The sequence below is a fragment of the Heterodontus francisci genome, unplaced genomic scaffold, assembly GCF_036365525.1.
Source record: "Heterodontus francisci isolate sHetFra1 unplaced genomic scaffold, sHetFra1.hap1 HAP1_SCAFFOLD_86, whole genome shotgun sequence".
NCBI lineage: Eukaryota > Metazoa > Chordata > Chondrichthyes > Heterodontiformes > Heterodontidae > Heterodontus > Heterodontus francisci.
This window is the reverse complement of record NW_027141093.1, coordinates 2,186,459-2,197,392: the sequence shown is the minus strand read 5'-3', so window position 1 is coordinate 2,197,392 and position 10,934 is coordinate 2,186,459. Positions and strand designations below refer to the sequence as shown.

The 10,934-nt window shown below is 47.4% G+C and overlaps 1 non-coding gene across 1 annotated transcript; it reads right to left on the bottom strand.

The window, feature by feature from the left end:
* Positions 1 to 8,922: 8,922 nt before the first annotated feature.
* trnas-gcu (transfer RNA serine (anticodon GCU)) lies at positions 8,923 to 9,004 on the bottom strand. The gene has a single exon. It is a non-coding gene; the product is annotated as a tRNA-Ser (tRNA).
* Positions 9,005 to 10,934: the final 1,930 nt, after the last annotated feature.

The window sequence follows — 10,934 nt, the reverse complement described above, 5'->3', positions numbered from 1 at the left end:
GTCGGTGAGGTCAGCAGACGTGGTGTCACCCCCAGAACATGGATCCAGTACAGGAAGTGGGTCAATGACCGGATCCAGGCTGCTCAGGCGAAAACTCAAAACACTTTGGACCCTTTGGACATTGCATGTGGCAGAGTGAGAGGGAGTGTTTGGTGGAAAGGGAGTGACCACCCAGTCATGTGTATTGGGGAAGGGCAGCAGGACATGCTGCCTGAGGCTTGGCTTCATCTCGGTGCGAGGTGCACGTCAGTCATTGTATAAACTCACACAGTCCCTCGAGAGGGACCACATGCAGGAGGAATACGTGTGTCCCCATCATGGACTGCTGGACTATCACCATCAGAGATGTTGGGCTTGTCCCCGCTGGGAGACTAACTTTGTTCATCATTGTGTCTGTAGGAGAAGACATCCCACAATTTGAAAGAGTGTGTCAAGACCAGCGGTGGATGCCTTATCTCCATGTCCTCATCCCGATGGAGGAGGAGGCCATGGAACAGGCAGGGCAGCAAAGCAACTGCTCCATAGCTGATGGAGAGACAGGGACACCTACCCAAGAGAGTGAGTGAACATCTCCTGGGGCACAAGGGAGCATCTGCTGCAAAGGAGCCACACTGCTCATCTGTTCACCACTGCATCAATGGAGCTGCACGTTAGGGGTGGTTGGAATGTCATGATGGGAAGACCCTAACCCTTCAATGTCCCTGTTTTCTCATGAAGGCCCGGATGAACGACAAAAGCAAAGAGCTGGAGAGACTGGGGGACAGCCGGACATGTCTGAGGAGGAGGAGGGAGCCTCAGAGGGTGCACCATCACCTCATTCCCCTGCACCCTTCACCAGCACAGAAACTCTCACGTTGGTGGGTATCCGTTCGCGGTTAGATTCTGGCATACAAACTGGTGAGCACATCACAGACAGGCCCGGGCAGCTGGCGGAGGCTGTGACAGCCGAGGCCACTGGGAGTTGGTGGTTTGTGGGAGGCCAGGCCCATGCTGTGCCCCAGGCTGATGACGTGCCTCTTGTGTCACCAGCAACACGGGAAATGCTGCAGCTGCAGTGAGAGGTCAGGCAACATCTGGCAGAGTTGCCAGAGGCTATGTGTACCCAAGCACGGACGATGGAGGAGTCCATCCAGGCCTTGGGTGCTGCACTGTCTCTGATGGGGGTGTGTCTGGCTTCCTCCATTGAGAGATTGGTGACTCTCATGGAGAACCAGATCCAGCCGATCAATCGGTGGCTGCCGGAGATGTGCACAGACCTGCACTCCATCACTTTGTCCAGGAGCTCCATCCAGTGGTGACAAGGTGAGAGGGGGGGCGAGGCACCTGAACTCTCCACTTGGTCCACGTCCCTCTCAGGTCAGCAGGGAGGTACAAGTGTGTCTTATAAGGGGGAGGAGCAGCTAGCTGCTACATCTGGGGTCCCTCTCAGGGTGCTCCTGGTGTGGACGGTAATTCCAAAGTCCCTCTGCCAGTGACACCAATGATGCCAGCACCTCCATCATCCTCGATGACAGAGGGGGTCCCTGCACCTGTGCAGGAGGCCCTCAGTGTGCCAGGGCCCTCCAGGCCTCAGGCAGCAGAGGACGGCCGCCAATGTCATCCCAAGCCATGGAGCAGCAAGGTCAGCAGCCTGTCTCCACCTCAGCTGACAGAGCAGGGGGAGTAGCAGGTAGGAACACCCGGAAGAGATTTAAGAAGAGCACCTAGATTCACTGAGGGGTTCACGGGTGAATGTACATTCCAGATGGATAGGGTTGTGTTTGGTGTCACACAGAATAAAGAAATGATGTTCTCTCACTATGTCTCCTTCCTATTGTTGATGCCCTTTGGGACTTCATTTCAACCCTTCCTCCCAAGGGGCTGGAAGTGAGGGACCAAGCCCTGAGTTCACAAAGCTTTGGCCTTGTCACTGTGCGATGTGTACCTGGGCGCTGTAGTGTAGAAGGAAGGAGGTGACAACAGGGCTGTTTAAAGCTAAGACTTTATTGCTGTTGTTCCAGAAGGTGGTAAGGCTCAAAGGAAACGTGAATGTATAAGGGTGTCTCGTGTCTCCCTTGTGTGTATCTCATGGAGGCTTTCCTGCTGTGCCTGAGGTCCTTCATCTGGCACTGCTTGGGCAGCATCCTCCTCCACATCCTCATCATCAGAGGAGACATCACACTCCATGATATCCACACGAGTCAACACCTCACCCCTCTGTCATGCCAGATTGTGCAGAGCACAGCAAGCCACCATGATACGCGAGACCCTCGCCGGGACATACTGAAGGGCTCCACAGGAACAATCTAAGTGCCTGAATCTCATCTTCAGGAGACCAATGGCCTCTTTGATGGTCGCTCGGATTGACCCGCAGCAGGTGTTGTACCTCTCCTCTGAATCGTGTGGGTTCCTCACAGGCGTCAGTACTCATGTTCTCACTGGGTTGCCCTTGTCTCCAAGGATCCATCTCAGAAAGCGCATGGGGCCACGGAATGGTTCTGGCACCTGGGAGTGCCTTGGTATGCAGGCGTTGTGGCTGCTTCCCGGGATTTGTGCACACACCTGTAGGATCCATTTGTGATGGCCACAGACAAGTTACACACTGAGCAAGTGGAAGCCCTTCCTGTTGAAGGCTGCTGGCTGGTCTGCAGGAGCCTTGATGGTCACATGGGTGCAGTCGATGACACCCTACACCTGGGGGAATCCAGCAATGGCCCCGAATCCTATAGCCCTCTCAGCGTGACTGTTTGGATCGATGTGCACATAGTCACCGGCCCTCCTGAACAGGACATTGGTGACCTCCTTGATGCACTGATTCACCACAGACTGTGAGATTCCACACATATCTCCAGTGGATCCCCGCAATGATCTGCTGGTGGAGAAGTTCAGTGGCACGGTGACCTTCAGTGACACTGGCATCAGGTGCCCACCAAGTCCCATGGGGCACAGCTGCATCATGGCAGAGAGATCAGTGACAACCTCCGTGGAGAGGCGCAGTCTGCGGAGACACTGTCACTCGGACATCTGCAGGTAGTTGAACCTCGGCTGACGTGTTCCTCTGCCTCCTTCTCCAGGCTCCTGTTCGAGGCTGGCCCTCCTGTGGGCCCCCAAGCTGCTGTGGTGTCCCTGCTGGTGCCTGCACCTCCCTCCCTCCCTCTCTACTCCTCCTCCTCTTCAATGGGAGCCTCGAATCCAGGATGAATGAGGTCCATGTCAGGTTGCCCCTCCCTGAGTGCAAGGCCTTCACAGTAAACAACACCCAGCCACATTTACCTCATTTGTCACCCTCAATGAGGTGGCACTGCCCCAATAACACCCTTGTGTGGCTCACCCTGCAGAGCTGGCACATTGGCTCCCACTCCTGACAGTGTTTCCCGATGCCCTTTCCCCCTCCACCCTTGCTGCCAAGTTACGCTGCCTCACCCGACAGCTTCCCAGTGAAGCCAACACTCAGCTCCCATCTCCCAGTCACCTCCTTTAACCAGGCGAGGCTCTGAAGCCCCAGGGTTCCCGTGTGCTATTAATTCAATTGGACCCAGTGAATAAAATTGCTGACAATTGGACTCATAAATACTTTAAATGCCTTCTTGCCGTGTGGATGTGCGAAGTCTGCCCTCCATGTCAGCCGCCGACAGAAATATCCGGTCCAACGTCTTCCATCCCCATTTTATACACCCCCCTCCCCCTCCCCAGCCTCCATTCCCGTCTCCAACGGTCCCTTACAATTCTGGCCCATGTCTCTAAGACTATTGGGAGTGAAACTACAGCTGCTCCTGAGACTGAACAAGGAGAGCTGCTCTCTCTGTGTTGAAAGTGAATGAATCTGCTCTTTACCTTGTCTCACTGAAACGTTCACTGTGTGGAAATGTCTGTTTGAAAATGTTTTCCTGTTCTTTTAATGGAGCAGAGGAGCAGAAGTGAGGTACTGTTCAACAGAGAGGTTTGGAAGTGGGTGAAGGGGTGGAGTGACGGTGGGAGTGAGAGGCGCAGTGAGTTGGCCATTCTCAATAGAGTGTCAGGAATGAAGGTCAGAGGAACAGACCAGGCAGGAAACACAGAAAGAGCGAGGAGAAGCTGGTGTGAAAAACAGAGATTAAACAACAGGCTTGTTCAGTCAGTTCCGAAGAAGGGTCACTGACCCGAAACGTTAACTCTGCTTCTCTTTCCACAGATGCTGCCAGACCTGCTGAGTGAATCCAGCATTTCTTGTTTTTGTTTCAGTTGGTTTGGGTTTGGTGTTTAGAATACCCTGAATCTGGGTTCACTTCACTTCCAACTCGGCAATTGTACCAACATTATGTTCATAAAACCATAGAATGATACACAAAGAAGGAAACAATTTGGTCCATTGTGTCAATGCTGTCTCTTTGGTTGTGTTATCCAATTAGTTCTGATGCTCAGCTTTTTCCTGTAATCTGTACATTTTCCTTCCAGTATTTATCCCTATTGCTTTTCAAAGTTACTACTGAATCTGCTTTCAAGTCCTGATCAGACAGTGCATTCCAAATCACAACACATCACCGTATAAATCCCGACCTCATTTCGCCTCTGGTTCTTTTCTCAATCACCTGATAAATACATCCTCTGGTTACTGACCCTTTTGCCACTGGAAACAATTTCTCCTTATTTAACTTATTGAAAACCTTCTTGATGATGTCACATACTAGACTGCCAGTAAAACTGAAGCCCATGTCATAAAAGGGAAAATGAAAACATGGATATGAAATTAGCAGACTGATAGGAACATCGGAGCAGGAGTAGGCCATTCAGCCCGTAGAGCCAACCCCGCCATTCAATATGATGATGACTGATCATCCACTTCAATGCCTTTTTCCCACACTATGTCCATATCCCCTATGTCATTTGCATTTAGAAATCTGTCAATCTCTGCTTTAAACATACTCAATGACTGAGCTTCCACAGCCCTCTGGGGTAGAGAATTCCAAAGATTCACAACCCTCTGAGTAAAGAAATTTCTCCTCGTCTCTGTCCTAAGTGGCTTTCCCCTCATGTTGAAATTGTGTCCCCTGGTTCTAGATTCCTCAACCGGAGGAAATAGCTTCATCTACCTGTCTATCCCTTTAAATATATGGTAAGTTTCAATGAGATCACCTCTCATTCTTCGAAACTCTAGAGAATACAGTCCCAGTTTCCCCAAAATCTCTTCATAGGACAGTCCCGCCACCCCGGGAACAAGTCTGGTGAACCTTCGTTGTACTCCCTCTATGGCAATGATATCCTTCCTAAGGTAAGGGGACCAAAACTGCACACAGTATTCCAAAGTGCAGTCCAACCAAGGTTATATACAATTGAAGCAAGACTTCACTACTCCGGTACTCAAATCCTCTTGTGATAGAGTCTAACATGTCATTCGCCTTCCTAATTGCTTGCTGCACCTGCACTGACAAGGACACCCAGGCCCCTTTGTCCATCTACACTTTCTAATCTCTTACCATTGAAGAAATGATCTGCACATCTGTTTCTCCTACCAAAGTGGACAACCTCACATCTTTGCACATTATATTCCATGTGCCACTTTCTTGTCCATTCACGAAGTCTGTCCAAATCCCCTTGAAGCCGCTTTGCATCTTCCTCACAACACACATTCCCACCTAGTTCTGTGTCATCTGCGAACTTGGAAATAGTACATTTGGTCCCCACATCCGAATCATTGATATATATTGTGAACAGCTGGGTCACAGTGTGGTGGTGAACAGTTGTATTTCTGTCTGGAGGAAGGTTTACAGTGGGTTCCCCATGGTTCCTCATAACTTCAGTTATGTGCAGACACTGGAAAAGCTGGGGTTGTTCTCCTTGGAGCAGAGCAAGTTCAGAACAACTTTGACAGAGTTAGAATCAAGGAATCAAATGGTTACAGTACAGAAGGAGACCCTTCAGTCCATCATGTCCATGGCAGCTCTTTTCAAGAGCAAATCAGCTAATTCCACTCCTCTGCCCTTTCATTGTAACCCTGCAAATTTTCTCTATTCAGGTGTTTATCCAATTCCCTTTTGAAAGCCACGATTGAATCTGCCTCCAGCACACTCTCAGGCAGTGTATTCCAGATCCAAACCACTCGCTCTGTCCCACACCCCTGGTACCATTGCAGAAAATCTCTTCTGTTCATTTCATCCCTCATAAATAATTGAAATGAAATGTTTATTAGGAAATGCACAACATAAAAAGGAGAGAGAAATAAATGCTGAGCAAAATAGAAGTCAATGTTTGGAAGGTAAAAAGAGCAAAAGATGTAACTTTTATTCTGGTTGAGTGAGAGGAATATATCACACTTTGGGGATTTTGTAAGAGGATTTATTGATAAACCTGGGATTTGAGAGGAAGCTGGTTCATGGTTTACAGAACAAATTCAGCCCCTGGGATGGAGCCAACAGCTTTACTGTCCAATAACAGACAGGACGGGGACACTGTCTCAGGCCTAGTGAGCTCAGTCGATGAAAGCATGAAACTCTGAATCTCAAGTTTTTGAGTTTAAGCCCCACGGTGGGTGTTTTTTATTTCCTTTTTAGGCTGATTTTACAGGCATTCTCCAGCTCTGAATTCCTCGGCAGAGAGTTCAAGGAGTGTTTGAAATGAGATTCAACAGCAGTTTGAGAAAGTCTCTCCTTGATTCAGGACTCTTACCTCTCTGCAGCAACTCGCTGCTGAAGATTGAACTTTATCTCATTTCATTCTCAGCTGAGGGTCAGTGTGGATCACTGGGACTTCTGGCTGTCTCCCACTTCACAATCCATCAGTGCTGAGAAAGCAATGGGGAATATTACTCACATGTTACAATGTTTTATAAATACTTGAATGTATTTCACACTGTGTCTAACAGTGTGAATCTCCCCTGGTATATCAGCTCACCAATACTTCAACAGAACATTCACATAATGTGAGCTCTGAGATCTGTTCAGATCCCATTCCCAAGACCTGGAAAGTGGGATTGGGCTGGATCGCTCTTTTTCAGCTGGCACAGACACGATTGCTAAATGGTCTCATTCTGTGCCATAAATTTTCTCCATTTTCTATGTTCTATGAAGTGAGGTGTGATTGGGAGGGGCAATTCCACCAGGGTTATATTTTCTACCAAAACAATGACACAAGGGATACTTCACTTTTTTATTCATTCATTCATGCGATGTGGGCGTTGCTGGCCAGGCCAGCATTTACTGCCCATCCTTAATTGCCCTTGAGAAGGTGGTGGGTTGGGCTGCCTTCTTGAAACACCCTTGAGTGAGTGTGGCATCAAGGATCCCTAGCAAAATTGAAGTCACTGGGAATCAGGGGGAAAACTCTCCACTTGCTGGAGTCGTACCTCGCACAAAACAAGATGGTTGTGGTTCGTGGAGGCCAATCATCTCAGCCCAGGACATTGCCTCAGGGGTTTCTCAGGGTAGTGTCCTAGACCCAAACATCCCAGCTGTTTCATTGACGACTTTCTCTTCAACATAAGTCAGAAGTGGGAATGTTAGATGATGACTCACAACTCTTCAGATACTGAAGCAGTCTGTGCCTGCAAGCAGCAAGACCTGAACAACATTCAGGCTTGAGCTGATAAGTGGCAAGCAACCTTCTGGCCACACAAGTGCCAAGCAGTGAACATCTCCAATGAGAGAGAAAAAAAATCTACCTTTTGATATTCAGAAGCATTATCATCGTTAAATCCCCCACCATCAATATCTTGACCAGAAACGTAACTGGACCAGTCACATCTATGCTGTGGCTATAAGTGCAGGTCAGAGATTACGAATTCTGCAGCAAGTATCTCACCTCCTGACACCCCAAATCCTGTCCACCATCTACAAGGCACAAGTCAGGAGTGTGATGGAATACATCCCACTCAACAACAATCAATAAGCTCAACACCATCCAGGACAAAGCAGCGCACTTGATCGGCACCTAACCCGCCACCTTAAACATTCAATCCCTCCACAACCAGTAAACAGTGGCTGCAGTGTGTACCATCTCCATATGCACTGCAGCAACTCGCCAAGTATCCTTCAACAGCACCTTCCAAACTCGTGACCACTGCCACCTCGAAGGACAAGGGCAGCAGATGCATGGGAACTCACTACCTGCAGGTTCCCCTCCAAGTCACTCACCATCCTGACTTGGAACGATATCGCCATTTCTTCACTGTTGTTGGGTCACAATCCTGGAACTCCCTCCCCAATAGCACTGTGGGTGTTCCTGCACCATATGGACTGCATCAGTTCAAGAAGGCAGCTCTCCACCACCTTCTCAACGGCAATAGGAATGGGTAATAAATGCTCGGCTGATCAGCGATACTCACACCCAATAATGAATAAAAACCAAATCACTCTCCACAGATTCCCCACAATCTGGGCTTGGACATTTACTTCAGGAGCACAGAGCTTTATATCACTGCAACATGAGTTCCAATCTTCAGATTCTGTTCACTTTTCACATTATTTTCTACCAGTCCACGAGCTTTTATTAATTCAGTATTCGGGTCTCTGCCCCTCCGCCGTTTCTAACATCTCACCTCTTACAAAAAAACACTCTGATCTATCTTCGGTAGTCGATGACCCCTCATTTTAAACTCCATCTGCCAAAGCATTGCTCACTCACTTAATCTATCAAGAAGATTTGAAAATAAATTTCTTGCCAAAGGATAATTTTCTGCATCTGCTCCCTCGCCATTTGCTTTTCCCATTTGTCTTTCACTTGGTGCAAATCCAGAGAAAGTAATGATGGAAGGAAGGAGGGGAGGAAAAATCCTGCTCCGTTTCGTGATCCCTATTTGATCTTCATTCCAGTGCAGTTTGGGTGAAGAATTCCAATTGTCTGTCTCAATTTTAATAAAGTATAAACAATTCTGGAATCACTGTCTGGACATTGACAAGAACAGGTTTCGAGGCTGACTTTTCAAATAAGCTCACCCAACATAAATAATACACGAAACAGCTCATAAACTAGCGACAAGGGTGGGATTCGAACCCACGTGTGCAAAGCACAATAGATCAGCAATCCATCGCCTTAACCTCTCGGCCACCTTGTCAGTTGCAAATGCATAGCTGTCACCTTCAGCACAGCTTCTGGCTGTGCAGCCAGCTGTGGAATGCTGGAAATATATCTTCTGTCAGTAAATGAAGTTGGGAATGGAGCGGTGTGAAACATTTCCAGACCATGTCCAACACGTTTCTACTCAGTGTGAAAACCCACCACGGAAAGACTGGAACATACAATCATTTCATCACATCATTATTAACATCACTCAGACACCTGAACCATTCGGTCACTGATGAAGTCATGATGACCACATTTCTCATGAAATGAAAACTGAACTAACTGACTGGAAGAATTGCTTTAACCCCACATGATCAGCGAGGCACAGCATCAGGCCGACTTGTCGGGTGGTGTAAACAGATATCACTGCTTCTGATCTTCACCAGAACAGAGAGTGAGATGTAACATTGATCATCAAACAGACTGTGAGAGAATACAACAGAATAAAACACATGGAGAGACACTGTGGAATAACAGATAGATTTGATTGGAATGGATAAAACACCAGAAACAGCAGATTAAATTGGGATTCTCATCATTATATTGATCTGGGACAGAAAAGAGAAACTGATGGAAAGAAGAGAAGGAAGAAAAGAAAGGATGGAACTGTTCAATCTTTTCAGTTTTTTTCACTCGCCCATCAAAGCTGATAAAAAAAAAGTTGCAAATAACAGAGAATTTCACCAAAAAGGGAGATTAAATGTTGCTGAAACCTTGGATCGAAGGATGCCCCAAAAGATCACCTGTTTAACTGTCTCCTCACTAGGGGATTTCAATCAGTGAGCAATATTATTCTCTACTTTTTTTGTTAATTGGTCCCAGAACTGTCACTTGGAATTAATATCTGTGTTCCAACTCCTGAATAATAAAATTGTGAGTTTCTCGATATTTTCTGGACACAGTTCCTGCTGAAAGAACTAAGAACTCTTTTCTAATTTGCACAATACTCTATACACACTCATCAAGCCTGCTAAGCTAGCATCCTTGGTGCTGCTCTCTCTTCTCCCAAACTTCATCTCACGTGACTGTTCCATCATCACTCTGTCAGTGGGAGGGGTTGATCCCACTATCTTCAGCATTAACCCTTTACATCCTGATTCCACACTATCTGCCCAAACAAAATGGGTGGAGGGAACTTCCTTCATTTATCAAAACACCAACAGCAGCACAGTGGCGCAATGGTTAGCACCGCAGCCTCACAGCTCCAGCGACCAGGATTCAGTTCTGGGTACTGCCTGTGTGGAGTTTGCAAGTTCTCCCAATGTCTGTGTGGGTTTCCGCCAGGTGCTCTGGTTTCCTCCCACCTCCAAAAGACTTGCAGGTTGATAGGTAAATTGGCCATTGTAAATTGTCACTAGTGTAGGTACGTGGTAGGAGAATGGTGGGGATGTAGTCGAGAATATGGGATTAATGTAGGATTAGTATAAATGGGTGGTTGCTGGTTGGCACAGACTCGGTGGGCCGAAGGGGCTATATCTCTAAATAAGAAAAGTAAAATAAAAGCTACCAGTCGTAAATCAACTCAAACCCATTAGAGAGATAGAGGGAGACTGTCAGAGAACTTCCTGCATCCAGTCCTGACCCTGCCACACTCAGCAGCTTCTCACCCAGACCCCACTCTCATCAACACTGAACATTGTTACCGAGACCCTTCAAATACTGTTCATAAAAGGGAGAAAAATTCAAACTTTATCACAGCTAGATTGAATAGAACAAAGTTTAATATCTTCTCGTCGTCACCCGTGAACCACATGAGACAGTCCTTAAATCAGTAGCATAAATTATCAGCTGTAAGAATGTTTGTCATTGGGTTGAATCATTTCTGTGTGAGGAATGTTCCAGCATCATAAACCAGGGGAACGTGTTGACTGAGCTGTGTCTTCATCTCTTCTGGACAGTTCACCCTTCATTCTGCTCTGATT